Genomic DNA, 16,609 nt, shown 5'->3' with positions numbered 1-16,609 from the left:
GCAATGTTCCTGACGCTGCAATATGCATCTTGTGGCCCTCCACAAAAATTCACATATAATACATAAAAAAGATGTAGAACATTAACACTAAAACATGCTATATTTAAGGTAATTTGGCCTTAATGCAGCCTGACTTTAATTTAGGGTGTGGTTTTAATGAGCTGCTCTTTATATCTCTGTTTAAAATACAGGAAACACACCAGGTCAGCTTATCTCCTAGAAGATGGGATTTAAATGCCAGAAGGGTAGTTGGCCTATTAAAAGGCCAAAAGGTTGACTTTAAGTCCATTGTAGAAATGTGAAATCTTTTTGTAAGGTAGCTTAATCTCAACTAGAATTCTAAAAAATTTACATTAAGGTTATACATTTCTTTAGTCATTTATCATCTATTATTAATTATATTTCCTGATAAAGGCATCCCATTCAGGCATGCTACATTGAAAGTAACTGTTAAGAGCTTGAGTAGGATTTGTAGATCCTAGCCGCTAAGAAGAGATCTAACATTCTGAGACCGTGCATTTGTTTATCCTACAGAGGCTTCCCTGGAGTGGTCCAGAAATTCCCAGACGGAACTTAACATCTTTTTTCTAGATCTGTTCCTCTTCCTACATTCCTTTTCTCAGTTCCTCAGCACCACCATCATGCATGAGTTCGTTCATTCATTCATTCATTCATTCAGCAGACACGATTTCAGCACATGGTAGGTTCCCCAGACTGCTCAAGGTATTTGTGATGCAGCAGTAAACAGATGAGACATAATGTCTGCCCCAAAGAACCTCATATTTTCTAGTGGGGGGGAGACAGATGGTAATGGAATTATATAATATGGTGTGAGAGATACAGAGAAAGATGTAGCAGGAAAGGTGGATAGAGAATGTTGGTAAGGATAATGTAGTTTTAATAGGGTGGCTAGGAAAGGCCTTACTGGGAAAGTGACATTCAGAGGTAGAGACCTGCGAGTTGGGCCTCATCCACCCCATTTGATACCCCCATGCCCAGTCATCTGGTGAGCCCCCCAGTTTCACCATGTAATATTTCTCAATTTGATTTCTTCCCCTAACTACTAACACCCGGGTTCAAGCACTTATCATCTGCTCTCTGGATTACTACAACAGTCTCCTGACTACTCTCTGCCTCCTGTCTTGTCTCCCCAAATCAGTTTTCTACAAGGCCGTGACAGATTTATCTTACAGGCACATCTGACCATGTCATTTTGGTTAAGACCAAAAAATGGCTCCTTCTGAGCAAGGTAACGCCCTGATGCCCTAATGAGTCATTTAAGCCTTTTGTGATCTTGCCCCTGGTTACTTCTCCAGCCCCATCTCTCGCCCATGCCAGCCTGCTATCTCTGTCCTGAAGTAGAATTTCTTCCTCCATATATAGCACTACACCAGAATTCTGGTATCTCCCTTCATATGTCAGTATAGGTCCTACTTTTATTTTAAGATCCATTGGAGTCATCACTTCCTCCCAGTGATTTCCAAATTCTACATCCTATCCAGATAGGCTGGGTGCCCCTCCTCTGTGGTCCCATGTGGTCCCTTGTACACATCTTTTTAAAATCACTTTGTCATATTGTTCTGATATAATCTAGAATGGCTCAGTTTCCCCTACCAGACTATGGACTTTCTGAGCATAGAATCGTGTCTTACTCATTTTTTGTGAACTTGGCTTCAGCCAGTCAATCAGTGACTTCATTTGTGTTTTGACCCTTCTGTTTCCTCCTGGTGACTGTAAGCCGACCATGATGATTTTATAATTTGTGATTAAAATATATGGGAAATAGTCCCAATCCAAGGCTGAGTTCAACTCAAGTTGATTATCAGAGAGTCACAGAGTTTTAGACTTGGGAGAACAATTCCAGGTGATCTAATTCAACTACCTAACTGACACTCGAAAGCCCTTCTTCAACATTTCCACAAGTTGTAGCGTCTAGAGTCCTTCAAGTATGTTGTAATGGTGATAGGAGTGTGGGGAACATTTAGCTGACTGGAGGCTTCCTCTTCCCTCTCTTGCGGTTCGGGATGCTGTGTGTAGAAATAATGAAGCAGGAAGTTATTTGTATTAGAACACATATGTACTTATATACACATACACACACATGCAGCGTAAATTTAAATCTGTAAATTGCTTAAGATGATGAACGGCAGGCCATTACCTAAAATGTTAAACATAAGTCAGGGACTGAACTAGTACCCAGAGAGAAAATTATTTGTAATTTGAAGATAAAACCATCTGTCAAAGCAAGGGGCTCAGAATAAGAAGCAAATGGGTAGGTTAGACTCCATAGATGGATGGCAAGGGACAAGAACCCAACCAGACGAGGGACTGCCAGCTGGAACTGGCAGTCTGGGCACAAGTCTAGCTCTACGCCAGAAGAGGGGACTATAAGCCTTGAGTTAGCCATACCCCACTGCAGAAGCTTTGAGTACCACTTACGGAGTTTTGTGAGGAACACTGTACTTACTTGTGCATTTCCTAACCGGACTCAATGCGCTCAGCTGCTTAAGCTTGCATTTTACCTATGCGTCAAGAGCCTCTCTCTTCCTATCATCTTTTTTGCTTGCTGGTCTTGTAAGAATAGAGGTATATCTGTGGGTGTGAGGAAAAACAAACTCTTAAAGAATCAGAATTCTTTAAATTCTGCCTTTGCTCCTTGCTCTTTTTTTTTTTTTCAATGTTTTTTTGTTTTGAGAGAGAGCAAGCACATGAGAGTGCATGCACATGGGTGAGGAGCAGAGAGAGGGAGAGAGAATCCCAAGCAGGCTCCATGCTGTCAGTGCAGAGCCGGTTGCGGGGCTCGATCTCACAAACCGTGGGATCAGGACCTGAGCCCAAATCAAGAGTTGGATGCTTAACTGACTGAGCCTCCCAGGCACTCCTGCTCCTTGCTCTTAGTCTCTAAGCGGTTTACGGTAAAAACTGTCTATTACAAAGGAAAGTGTTGAACTTAAAAAGCAGAAAACTTGGGGCACCAATGATGGATGATATCTCGTCACCGTTGATAATATGGTTAGTAGATTGATTGTTAATTCTAGAGTTAATAGTGATGTTGAGTTGAAGTGGAATCATATTGCCAATCCTGAAGTCATTAGAAGGGCTGAGAGGGGTCCCGTGAGCGGTCATGGGCTTGGGTTAACTATGTGATATGCATGGGTTTGGTGGGTCATTAGGTGTGGTCATGTAGGTATAGACTTACTAACAGGGTGAAGACGTAGGCTTGAATTAGGGCTGGAATTAGCAAATTCAAGGATTGTTAGTAAGACGAGGACGATGAAACTAATGAGAGCAACAGTGGTGCTGATGCTTATTAGAGCTAGAGTGGCCCCTCCAATTAAGTGGGTTAGCAGGGGACTAGCAGTAATATTAGCTGTGAGTCCCACGACTAGGGCTATTAGTTGGCTAAAGAGGCTGATAGTCTCAATAATTACAAGTATAGGAATTACAGGAAGAGGGGTTTCCTGGGGTAGGAGTGCTTTTGTCTTGCATCGGAATCTGGTGATTACAGTCCCTTCTCACAGGGGAATGGCCATTCTCAGATTCATTGATAGCTGCGTGGTTGGTGTGAATGAGTGTGGCAGTAGGTCTAGTAGGTTTGTTGAGCCCGTGAATAGGATTAGAGATGTTAGTATTAGGGCTCAGGTTTGTCCTTTGTGATTGTGAATAGCTAGTATTTGTTTTGATGTTGGTTGAACTAGTCATTGTAATGAGATCAGGCGGTTATTGACTAGTCAGTTAGGTGAGGGAAATAGAATGCTTGGGAATATGATGATTAGGATAACAACAAGTAATCCTATTACTGTTGGGGTAATGAAAGAGGTGAATGGATTTTTGGCTCAGTTAAGGTTCTCACAGTCATGGGATCGAGCCCCACATCAGGCTGGGCACTGAGCATGGAGCCTGCTTGGGATTCTCTCTCTCCCTTTCTCCCTGCCCCTCCTCCACTCACACACATGCGCGCGCTCTCTCTCTCTCTCTCTCTCAAAATAAACAAACTTAAGAAAAAAAAAAAGGAGAAAACTTACTTTGTCCAGAGGTCATTCAACCTATCCTAATATAGGCTTTTTTGGCAGCTATTCCCTTGGTTGAATTGAAATCTGTCTTTCTAAGGCTTTCACCCATTGATCCTAGTTCTAACCAGGACCACACAGAACAAATCCAAATGACCTCCCCACATTATGGTTCTTTATATGTCCAGGCGGCTTGCTTGTGTGATCGGAAGTCACTGAACTCATGAATATTGTGTGTTTAGCCCATGCTGGCCCATGGTAGCACTTCATAAATGGTAGCTGTTATTATTAGTTTCATGATCAGACTGCCTTTGAGCCATTCTTTTCTTTTTTTTTTTAATTTCTTTTAACATTTATTTATTTTTGAGACAGAGAGAGACAGAGCATGAACGGGGGAGGGTCAGAGAGAGAGGGAGACATAGAATCCGAAACAGGCTCCAGGCTCTGAGCAGTCAGCACAGAGCCCGACGTGGGGCTCGAACCCACGGACCGTGAGATCATGACCTGAGCTGAAGTCGGATGCTTAACCGACTGAGCCACCCAGGCGCCCCTGAGCCATTCTTTTCTTCATAAGTCAAGCCCTCTTAGAGTCACTGACATCACAGAATTAACCCAAAACAGAGGTTTGCCCTTAATTACACCAACAGCTTTAGGTGCAGATGTTAGACAACGGGGTGCTGGACAACTGAAGATATTATTCCTTTACCCTCCACTACCTGAATCTTACCTTTGTTAAGTGCCAAATCATTCTTAAAGACTTGGCTCAAGGTATTTTTTCCTTGAATCCCTTTCCCCTCCTCCAAGGAGAACTGATTGGTCTATTTCTTCACTTGAATTGAGACTGAATACAATCTGTATTTCTTTTAGATCTCTCTCCATGCCCATATGCACCTCCCCCCTCCCCTAATATCTAGAATGCTGAACTTGGTACCTGTATGTCAAGCAGAATGCCTGGAACATAGCATGTGATAAATATTTATTAATGGAAGGATAACATTTTGGGGTATCAGATTATACAATATTTATGCTACATTATCTTTCATCATATGTCAAGACTCTTCTATTCAAGTCACCTAGAAATCATTTCACCCACTGCTGTGTTTGGCCACCAGTCTCTTGTCTCTCACTTCAGCAATGGTGAAGTGGATAGCTTTTTCTTGGGGAAGAGAAATCCTCTGCCTTTTGTTGCCTTTGCCAATAACAAGAGCGTTGGGGAGTTGGATGGCGAAGCTATTGCCACTGGCATCTTTCACATGAACCACATCAAAAGAAGCAGGGTGTCTCTATTGGTGATCACACCAGTTCTTCCCAGGTTAGCACCTCCAGTCGCCACACACGGGTTACCAGTGTCAGACTTGATGAAGTTGGTCATCTTGCCAGTCTCCACATCATTCTGAATGGTGTTGTTCACCTCGATGAGGGAATCAGGGTAGCGGATGCGGTGAGAATCATGGGTCACCAGTGGAGGGATTCCTTTTGCTCCCACAACGATCTTTCTCACTTTGGGCAACTCGTACTTGGCCACCCTTGGTGTCAAAGATTAGACGGAAATTCTCTACAGTCTTGTCAGTCTTTTTTTTTTTTTTTTAATTTTTTTTTCAACGTTTATTTATTTTTGGGACAGAGAGAGACAGAGCATGAACGGGGGAGGGGCAGAGAGAGAGGGAGACACAGAATCTGAAACAGGCTCCAGGCTCCGAGCCATCAGCCCAGAGCCTGACGCGGGGCTCGAACTCACGAACCGCGAGATCGTGACCTGGCTGAAGTCGGACGCTTAACCGACTGCACCACCCAGGTGCCCCAAGTCTTGTCAGTCTTGATGACATCCATAAACCAGTAAGGTAGGTGATATCAGTTTGGACCTTGCCATGCATCTTAATGAACTGCTGCGTGCAGATCTTCTTGATTTCATCTTTTGTTAGGGCATACTTAAGTCTGTTCCTTAGGGAAATGATGAGAGGGAGACATTCCCAGCTTGTGAGGACTGGCAGATGGGCAAGGAGCAAACACACTGGTCAGTTTATCCAGCCTCCAATGCTTTGCAGCCGCTACACGTTACCAATGCTTCTTGGGACCAAGAGCCGTGGTTGCACTAGGCATGAAACGAAGGCTGCCAGGGTGCCTGGCAGTGGTGCGTGCGACCCTTGATCTTGGGGTTGTGAGTTCGAGTCCCACATTGGGTGTAGAGATTACTTAAAAATAAAGTCTTAAACAAAAAAAAGGAAAGAAAAGAAGACTGCCTTCTTCCAGCGTGCTGCTAAAATAGCTAAGTTACACAACTTTTACAGCTGGGTGGAAATTTAAAAAATTTCTTCTGTGCTTCATTCCTCCATTTCAGTGGTTCTCAACCATGGCTTTGTATTGGAAAGTATTGCAAGTTTAAAAAAAAAAATCCCGAGGACTGAGTTCTACCCATAAGGATTCTGATGTAATTGGCCTGGGGTGCAGCCTGCGCATCAAGATTTTAGAGTATTATACCTTAGGCTGCTAATTCCAGTGTGCAACCAAACTATTCCCTTTTTGTGGACAAGGAAACTGACTTCCAGAGAGGTCATGTGTCCTGCCCACGCTACATGGTGTGTAGAAGTGAACAAAGAACTCAGGTCTCCTGACCTCTCTTCTTTTTAAAAAAAAATTTTTTTTCAACGTTTATTTATTTTTTGGGACAGAGAGAGACAGAGCATGAACGGGGGAGGGGCAGAGAGAGAGGGAGACACAGAATCGGAAACAGGCTCCAGGCTCTGAGCCATCAGCCCAGAGCCCGACGCGGGGCTGGAACTCACGGACCGCGAGATTGTGACCTGGCTGAAGTCGGACGCCCAACCGACTGCGCCACCCAGGCGCCCCCTGACCTCTCTTCTAACATACTGTTCATCGCATTTGAGCAGTAGTATTCATGTTTGCTTCAAAGAGAGACACCCTTCTCCACTGGGGCACTGGGGAGCAGCCCCTGGTTCACAGGCACAGTGAAGCCTGCTAACCTTCCAATTTTAGGCCAAAAGATCGAAAGCAGCTTTCACAGTTCTGAAATATCACCCAATAGTAATGTTTTTGTTTTGTTTTGTTTTTGTTTTTGTTTTTGTTTTTTGCACGGGAAACCAGTGTCACTTTCCTCGTTGTCATTTTCGTAAAGGGAATAATCTTACTTTTTATGACAATACACTCCTCCTGTGGGAGTAACTTCATTTTGAATGAAACCAAGATGCGCTCCGTAAGTTTTTTCATTTATGACTGAACTGGCCTTTGTCTGTAAAGGATGTTGGCTAGCAACCTAGGATACAATGTTCAAGGCAGATTGTTGTTCCCTCTGCCCTAGGGGAGGGGGACCTGTCCTGCACCACCCTCCAAATACTTGCCCAAACCTCCCACGACTTGACTGAGTGGAATTTTTACTGATACTACTCTCCTAGGTCTGACTTAGGAGCTATCAGTTCAACCCACTTACGGACAGTAGAGGGATTATGTTCTGGTTATCTGTTGCTGTGTGACAGATTATTCTGAAACCTGACAGCCTAAAACATGCCTGTACTTTTGAGGAGCAGGACTCAGACGGGTAATCCTCAGTGCCAAGTGACATTGCTCGAGGTCCGTCACCCAGAGGTAATCAGCTGGAGTTTAGGCTGCTCTGGAGGGCTCGAGGCAGCTTCCACTCACATGTTTGGTTCCTGCAGGCTGGCTGGAAGGTCAGGATCCTCTGGGTCCGTGACCGCTCCAGTGATGCTCTCAAGGTACTAGGACGAGGGCAATCTTCTTTTTCTTCTCTTCGCGGTCCCGGAGTTCGAGCCCCGCGTCAGGCTCTGGGCTGATGGCTCAGAGCCTGGAGCCTGTTTCCGATTCTGTGTCTCCCTCTCTCTCTGCCCCTCCCCCGTTCATGCTCTGTCTCTCTCTGTCCCCCAAAAAATAAATAAACGTTGAAAAAAAATTAAAAAAAAAAAAGAAAAAAAATTCTATTCCCATTTGTCATTATTCAGCTGCTTAATGCTGATGTTCTACAGCTTGTAGACGCAGGCTACTTCTCCTTTTCCTCCTTCTCTTCTAATACACGGTTTGGGTTGCCATTTTTTTCGTATATTTTTTGTTGTGGTAAAATGCACATAACGTGCAATTTACCATTTTAACCATTTTAGAAGTGTCAGTTCAGTGGCACGAATTCAATTCACAATGTAGTAAATCGTCTGTCTACTTGCGATTTTTTCATGGCCCCAAGCAGAAACCCTGTACCCATTAAATGATAACTTCCCATTTCCCCTCCTTCTCAGCCCATAGAAAGCAACTCTGATCTACTTCCTGCCTCTATGAATTTGCCTATTCTAGATACATCATATTTGTGTCTGGCTTAGTTCATTTAGCATAATGTCTTCAGGGTTCGTGTATGCTTTCGCATGTGTCAGAATCTCATTCCTCTTTAAGGCTGAATAATAGTCCATTGTATACACATTTGTTTCTGTAACCACATTTTGTTCATGCGTTCGTCTGTTGATGGACACTTGGGTTGTTTCCATCTTTTGACTGTTGTGAATAATGCTGCTGTGAGCATGGGTATACAAATATCTCTTCAAGTCCCTGCTTTCAATTCCTTTGTGTGTGTATGTAGGAGTCGAATTGCTGGGCCATATGGTCATTCTTTTTTTTTTTTTTTTTTAATATTTATCTGTTTGAGAGAGAAAGAGAGAGTGCATGCACGCATGAACAGGGGAGAGGCAGGGAGAGAGAATCCCACGCCCGCCGTTTGCTGTCAGCACAGAGCCCTACACGGGGCTCGATCTCACCAACCATGAGATCATGACCTGAACTGAAATCAAGAGTTGGACGCTTAACCAACTGAGCCACCCGGGCACCCCGTTTCTTTGTTTAGTTTTTGAAAAAAAATTTTTTTTAATGTTTATTCATTCCTGAGAGACAGAGATAGACAGAGCATGAACAGGGAAAGGGCAGAGAGAGAGGGAGACACAGAATCCAAAGCAGGATCCAGGCTCCGAGCTGTCGGCACAGAGCCCAACACGGAGCTCGAACCCACAGACCGCGAGATCATGACCTGAGCTGAAGTCGGATGCTCAACCAACTGAGCCACCCAGGCGCCCCTGTTTAGCTTTTTGAAGAGCCACCCCAACTGTTTTCCATTGCAGCCACACCAATTTTGCACTCCTATCAGCAATGCATGAGTGTTCCAATTTCTACACATTTTCACCAACATGCTTTATTTTCTGTTTTTTTTTTTTTTTAATTTGTTTTTTCAACGTTTATTTATTTTTGGGACAGAGAGAGACAGAGCATGAACGGGGGAGGGGCAGAGAGAGAGGGAGACACAGAATCGGAAACAGGCTCCAGGCTCTGAGCCATCAGCCCAGAGCCTGACGCGGAGCTCGAACTCACGGACCGCGAGATCGTGACCTGGCTGAAGTCGGACGCTTAACCGACTGCGCCACCCAGGCGCCCCTATTTTCTGGTTTTTTAAAAGTAATAATCATCCTAATGGGTGTGAGGTATCTTATTGTGCTTTTGATGTCTTTTCCTAATGACTGATACTGAGCATCTTTTAATGCTTACTGGACGTTTGTACGTTCTATTTGGAGAAATGTTTATTCAAGTCCTTTGCCCATTTTTAAGTTGTGTTATTTTGTTGTTGTTGTTAAGCTGTATATTTGGACTTCTTACATGACAGCTCGTGGTGTTCAGAGAAAGGATTCCAAGACATCCAGGTAGATGTTGCCAGACTTCTTATGCTTAGCTTCAGAAACCTCACGACCTCACTTCTGCTGTATTTTATAGGTCATGCAGGCTCCTGAGGTCAGCCCAGACTCTAGGGGAGGAGGTAGCAAAAAAATCTGTGGCCATTTTCAATCTACCAGAGTATAATATTAAAATTAACTAAAACAATCCAAATGTTTGAATACTAGTAATAATTATAAAGACTGGGGCTACAACTTGGGATTAATACAATTTCTTTTCTCCTGAGGTCTTGAAGGACTTTCACCCAGGAAAGCCTTCACTATGGCAGTTTCCCATATTTTAGAGGTCTTTAATTATGATGTAGGGATGAGCACAGTTACTTGATTTTTAAAATATACTTAGCTTGTCTCCTTTATAATGACAGGGTGAGGCAGGAGGCCTGGGTTTCAGTCTCAGATCTGCCAATAACTGGAGGAATGGCCTGTCTGGGAGGTTAAGCTAGGAAACCAGCTGTTTCCGACTATTTGCAAAAATTTCCACCACCATCTGCTAATTTCAAGTAGCTAAAAATGGCCCTTAATAGAAGAGATAATTTTATTATTATTATTTTTAAAATATCTTATTAAAAAAAAATCTCCAACCTGGGGCTTGAACTCACAACCCCAGGATCAAGAGTTGAAAACTGTACCAACTAAGCCAGCCAGGCACCCCGAAAGAGATAATTTTAGTAATTTAATTCTTTTTTTAAAAGTTTATTTATTTATTTTGAGAGAGAGAGAGAGAGAATGAACAGAGGAAGGACAGAGAGATAGAGGGAGAGAGAGAATCCCAAGCAGGCTCTATGCTCTCAGCACAGAGCCCCATGCAGGGTTTGATCTCACAGACCATGAGATCATGATCTGAGCCAAGATCAAGAGTTGAACTTAACCGACTGAGCCACCCAGGTGCCCCAGTAAGTTTATTCTTCAAAACGTATACGAGTTATGGATGCATCTCAAGGACATCTATAGTGAGTCTTGAGCAGATGAAAGTTTCCTGTTTCTTCCCTATCTGGCCAGGACCCCTGCTTTGTATTACTGCAGGATTACAGTAGCTTCTCTTAGCCCTCCCCTAGGGCAAGGGGCTTTTGTTTCTACCCCTTCCATAACAGAAGCAGTGGATCTTTGCTTGAGTCCCTAATTGGGAGGCTTTGCTACCTTCTCCTGCTCCTCAGATGCTCAAAGCTTTTGCTTCCTATGAGAGAGGGTTTTGGGGGAAGTGGGCTATATTTCATACCTGTCCCCCAGTGGTACCTGATCATTACCTGCATGCTTGAGCCCTGAAAGGGGATTCTCTCTTATCCCTTGCCCTTCCCCCAATCTCCCTTGTGATAATCTGGTGGATAACAGCTTGGGAATAGGTGCAATGTTCCTTGTAAAAGTCTGTGGTTCCTTTTTTTTTTTTTTCTAAACTGAAATAGCGCACATTCAGTCTTTAAGAATTGGTTGAAAGTTTAGCTGTTTTCTTCTTACCTACCTTAATGGTGGCCATTCCTTACTGCCATGCTGTAACAGAGGTAAAAATTCTTGTGTTTGCTTTTTTCTTGGAGGGGTTTGCCACTCTTTGGAATTTAATTCACTTAGTTGCCTTGTGTACTCAGGTTTCTAATGGATTCAAGAAAAAGTATGACTTTGTAGATTATCTGTTTTTCTTGTTCTTAGGATGGGAATAATGTTCTCTTTTTTTTTCTAAACGTTTATTTATTTTTGAGACAGAGAGAGACAGAGCATGAACAGGGGAGGGGCAGAGAGAGAGGGAGACACAGAATCTGAAACAGGCTCCAGGCTCTGAGCTGTCAGCACAGAGCCCGATGCGGGGCTCAAACTCATGGATCGTGAGACCATGACCTGAGCCGAAGTCGGACACTTAACCGACCGAGCCACCCAGGAGCCCCTGGAACAATGTTCTCTTGAAGCTTTCTAGATCCTAAGCAGACGTGGAACTCTGGGGGTACCTGGCTGGCTCAGTCGGTAGAGCACACACCTCTTGATCTTGGGGTTGTAAGTTCGAGCCCCACAACTGGTGTAGAGATTACTGAAAAATAAAATCTTAAGGGGTGCCTGGGTGGCTCAGTCAGTTAAGTGTCTGACTTAGCTCAGGTTGTGATCTCACAATTCATGAGTTCGAGCACCACATCTGGCTTCACGCTGGCAGTGTGGAGCCTGCGTGGGATTCTCTCTCTCTCTCTCTCTCTCTCTCTCTCCCTGTCTCTCTGCTCCTCTCTCTCTCTCTCTCTCCCAAAATATATAAAGAAGAGGCCCCTGAGTGACTCAGTCATTTGAGCATCCAACTTCGGCTCAGGTCATGATCTCATGGTTTGTGAGTTCGAGCCCCACATCTGCCTTGCTGCTGTCAGTGCAGAGCTCGCTTCAGATCCTCGGTCTCCCTCTCTCCCTCTGCCCCTCCTCCACTCATGCTCTCTCTCTATTAATAATAAATAAACATTAAAAATTTTTGAAAATAAATAAATAAACTATTGGGGTGCTTGGAGAGCTCAGTTGGTTAAATGTCCAACTCTTGGTTTCAGCTCAGGTCATGATCTCAAAGTTCATGAGATCAAGCCCCATGTCCTGCTCCACACTGACAGCACGGAGCCTGCTTGGGATTCTCTCTCCCTGTCTCTCTGCCCCTCCCCTACGCACACTCTCTCTCTCCAAATAATCCTAAAAATAAATAAACTCTTTAAAAAAGGATTTTTAGGGGCACCTGGGTGGCTCAGTCGGTTAAGCGTCCGACTTCAGCTCAGGTCACGATCTCGCGGTCCGTGAGTTCGAGCCCCGCGTGGGGCTCTGGGCTGATGGCTCAGAGCCTGGAGCCTGCTTCCAATTCTGTGTCTCCCTCTCTCTCTGCCCCTCCCCTGTTCATGCTCTGTCTCTCTCTGTCCCAAAAATAAATAAATGTTAAAAAAAAAAATTAAAAAAAAAAGGATTTTTAAAAAATCTCAGAGAGATTGAGGGCTCAGTTCCAGATTATTGCCATAGAGGGAATATTGCAATAAAGTGAGTCAAATGAATTTTTGTGTTTCCTAATGCATATAAAACTTACACATTTTACACTATACTGTAGTCTAGTAAGTATGAAATAGCATTATGTCTAAAAAATAATGTACGTACCTTGATTAAAAATATTTTGTTGCTAAAAATACCATCACTTGAACTTTTAGTGAATTGTAATCTTTTTGCTGGTGGTGGAGGGTCTTGTCTCAATGCCCCATGCAGGGTTTGATCTCACAAACCGCGAGATCAGGATCTGAGCAGAGATCAAGGTGCTGGTTGCTGAAGGTTGGGGCGGCTGTGGCACTTAGAAAAAGAAAACAATGAAGTTTCCTCCATTGACTGACTCTTTCTTTTGTGAATGATTTCTCTGTAGCATGTGATGCTGCTTGATAGCACTTTGCCTGCAGTGGAATTTCTTTCAAAATTCGAGTCAATCCTCTCAAACCCTGCTGCTGCTTTATCAACTAAGTTTATATAATATTCCAAATCCTTTGTTGTCATTTCCACCATCTTTATGGCATCTTCACCCGGAGTAGCTTCCATCTCAAGAAACCGCTTTCTTTTCTCATCCGTAAGAGCAATTCCTCATCTGTTTAAGTTTTATCATGAGATTGCAACAATTCTGTCACATCTTTAGGCTCCACTTACTCCTTTTTTAAAGATTTTGTTTTTTTTGTTTAAAAAAATTTTTTTTAACGTTTTATTTATTTTTGAGAGAGAGAGAGAGACAGAGCATGAACGGGGGAGGGGCAGAGAGAGAGGGAGACACAGAATCGGAAGCAGGCTCCAGGCTCTGAGCCATCAGCCCAGAGCCCCACGCGGGGCTCGAACTCACGGACCGTGAGATCGCGACCTGAGCCGAAGTCGGATGCTTAACCGACTGAGCCACCCAGGCGCCCCTAAAGATTTTGTTTTTAAGTAATCTCTACACCCAGTGTGAGGTTCGAACCTATAACCCCAAGAACAAGAGTTGCATGCTCTACCACCTGAGCTAGTCAGGTTCCCCCACGTTCCACTTCTAATACTAGTTTTCTCGTTATTTCGACCACATCTGCAGCTACTTTCTTCACTGAAGTCTTGAACCCCTTAAAGTCGTTCACGAAGGCTGGAATTACTTCTTCCAAACTCTTGTTAATGTTAATATTTTGACCTCCTCCCATGAATCACGAGTGTTCTTAATGGCATGTAGAATGATAAATCCTTTCCACAAGGTTTTCAATTTACTTTGCCCAGATTCATCAGAGGAATCACTATCTATGGCAGCTGTAAACTATAAAATGTATATCTTAAATAATAAGACTTGAAAGTCAAAATTACTCCTTGATCCCTGGGCTGCAGAATGGATGCTGTGTTAGCAGGCATGGAAACAACATTAATCTCATTGTACATCTCCATCAGAGCTCTTGGGCGACCAGGTGCATTGCCCATGTGCAGTCATATTTTGAAGGGAATCTATTTCTGAGCACTAGGTCTGAACAGTGGGCTGAAAATAATCAGTAAGCCATGTTGTAAACAGATGTGCTGTCATCCATAGGCTTTGTTGTTCCATTAGGCACAGGCAGAGTTGATTGAGCATAATTCTTAAGGGCTCTGGGATTTTTGGAATGGTCAGTGAGCATTGGCTTCAACGTAAAGTCACCAGCTACCTTAGGCCCTAACAAAGAGTCAGCCTGTCCTTTGAGGCTTTGAAACCAGGCCTTGACTTCTCCTCTGTAGCTATGAAAGTCTTAGATGGCCTTTTCTTCCAATCTAAGGCTGTTTCATCTACACTGAGAATCTCTTGTTTAGTGTAGCCACCTTCACTCATGATCTTAGCTAGATCTTCTGGATAACTTGCTGCAGCTTTCACATCAGCGTTCACTGCTTCTCCTTGTACTTTTATGTTACAAAGGCAGCTTCTTTCCTCAAAGCTCATGAACCCACCTCTGTTAGCTTCCAACTTTTCTTCTGCAGCTTCCTCCCCTCTCTCAGCCTTCACAGAATGGAAGAGCATTAGGGCCTTGCTCTGGATTGGGCTTTGGCTTAAGGGAATGTCATGGGGCGTTTGATCTTCTATCCAGACCACTAAAACCTTCTCCATATCAGCAATAAGGCTGTTTCACTTTATCATTCGTGTCTTCACCGTGCACTTTTAACTTCCTCCAAGGACTTTTCCTTTGCATCCACAACTTGGCGAACAGTTGTGGCACAAGAGGCTTAGCTTTCAGCCTAGGTCAGTTTTTGACATGCCTTCATCACTAAGCTTAATAATGTCTAGCTATTTATTTATTTATTTATTTAGAGAAAGAGCAAGCACGCAAGTGGGGGAGGGGCAGAGATGATAAGAAATCAATAAATAAGTAAATACATAAATAACTATATTACAGACATTTTCAAGAAGGAGAGACAGAATCCCAAGCAGGTTCTCCAGTGTCAGCATGGAGCCCAACACAGGGCTCAAACCCACGAACCACGAGATCATGACTTTGAGCCTAAATCAAGAGTCTGATTAGCCACCCAGGTGGCTCTCTAGCTTTTGATTTAAAGTGAGAGATGTATGATTTGTCCTTTCATTTGAACACTTGGAAACCACTGTAGGGTTATTAATTGGCCTAATTTCAATATTGTTTTGTCCCAGGGAATAGGAAGGCTTGAGAAGAGGGAAAGAGAGTGGGGAATGGTTGGTCAGTGGAATAGTCAAATACACCAAACTTTTATTGATTTGGCTCACTGCCTTATATGGGTGTGGTTCGTGGCACCCCAAAACAATTGCAGTAGTCACATTAAGGATCCCTGATCACAGATCACCATAATAAATATAATAATAATGGAAAAGTTTGAAATATTGCTAGAACTACCAAAATGTGACACATTTTGTGAGCAAATGCTTGTGACACAAAGTGAGCAAATGCTCTTGGAAAAATGGCACCAATAGACTTGCTGAATGCAGGGTTGCCACAAAACTTCAATTTGCAAAAAACCACAAATTCGTGAAGGGCAAAAAAGTAAAGCATAATAAAATGAGATATGCCTGTATTTTAAAAACTCCTTGTGGGGCACCCGGCTGGCTCAGTCAGTAGAGCGTGCAACTCTTGATCTCAGGGTTGTAAATGTGAACTCCACATTGGGTGTAGACATCACTTAAAAATAAAAAAAATATATAAATAACTATATTACAGACATTTTCAAAAATTCAAAAGTATCTCTTCATGGTCTAGTGTGAGCTTTTAAAAATTTTTTTTTTCAACATTTATTTATTTTTGGGACAGAGAGAGACAGAGCATGAACGGGGGAGGGGCAGAGAGAGAGGGAGACACAGAATCGGAAACAGCTCCAGGCTCTGAGCCATCAGCCCAGAGCCTGACGCGGGGCTCGAACTCACGGACCGCGAGATCGTGACCTGGCTGAAGTCGGACGCTTAACCGACTGCGCCACCCAGGCGCCCCTAGTGTGAGCTTTTTTATTTGGGACGGGGTCCTAAGAGATTCAGTGGGGTCAGAGGTTATGCATATTTTACATTTTGATAGAAAATGTCAAATTGTCATTCAAAAAATCTGTAACAATTACATTCCCATCAAACACTCCATGAGTAGTACCAAAAATCTTAACCTAACTTGAAGATTTGAGGCATTTACTTTAAAGAAAGTGACAAAGCTATAAAGTGTCCAGTTTGATCCACTGAAAGACATTCTCACTGTAAAAGTCAATTGGCCCATTCAAAAGAGCATTTCATAGGAAGAAGTAAACATTGGTCTTTAGTTCTTTTAGTCCAGTATTTATAGCTGAAGCTGTTTCTATTCTAATGCAATTCACCAAAATTTAGTGCTTAACCACATGAACAACACTTCTCATTTCTATTAGCTTCCTATCCTTGTACATCAGTGACTTTCTTTCTTTCTTTCTTTCTTTCTTTCT

At 43.2% G+C, this 16,609-nt stretch overlaps 1 pseudogene; it reads right to left on the bottom strand.

The window, feature by feature from the left end:
- Positions 1-5,089: 5,089 nt before the first annotated feature.
- On the bottom strand, positions 5,090-6,062 carry LOC122479498 (annotated as a pseudogene).
- Between the last annotated feature and the right edge of the window lie 10,547 nt (positions 6,063-16,609).

This window comes from Prionailurus bengalensis, chromosome C1 (assembly GCF_016509475.1).
Source record: "Prionailurus bengalensis isolate Pbe53 chromosome C1, Fcat_Pben_1.1_paternal_pri, whole genome shotgun sequence".
Lineage (NCBI taxonomy): Eukaryota > Metazoa > Chordata > Mammalia > Carnivora > Felidae > Prionailurus > Prionailurus bengalensis.
This window is presented reverse-complemented; position numbering and strand designations above follow the sequence as displayed.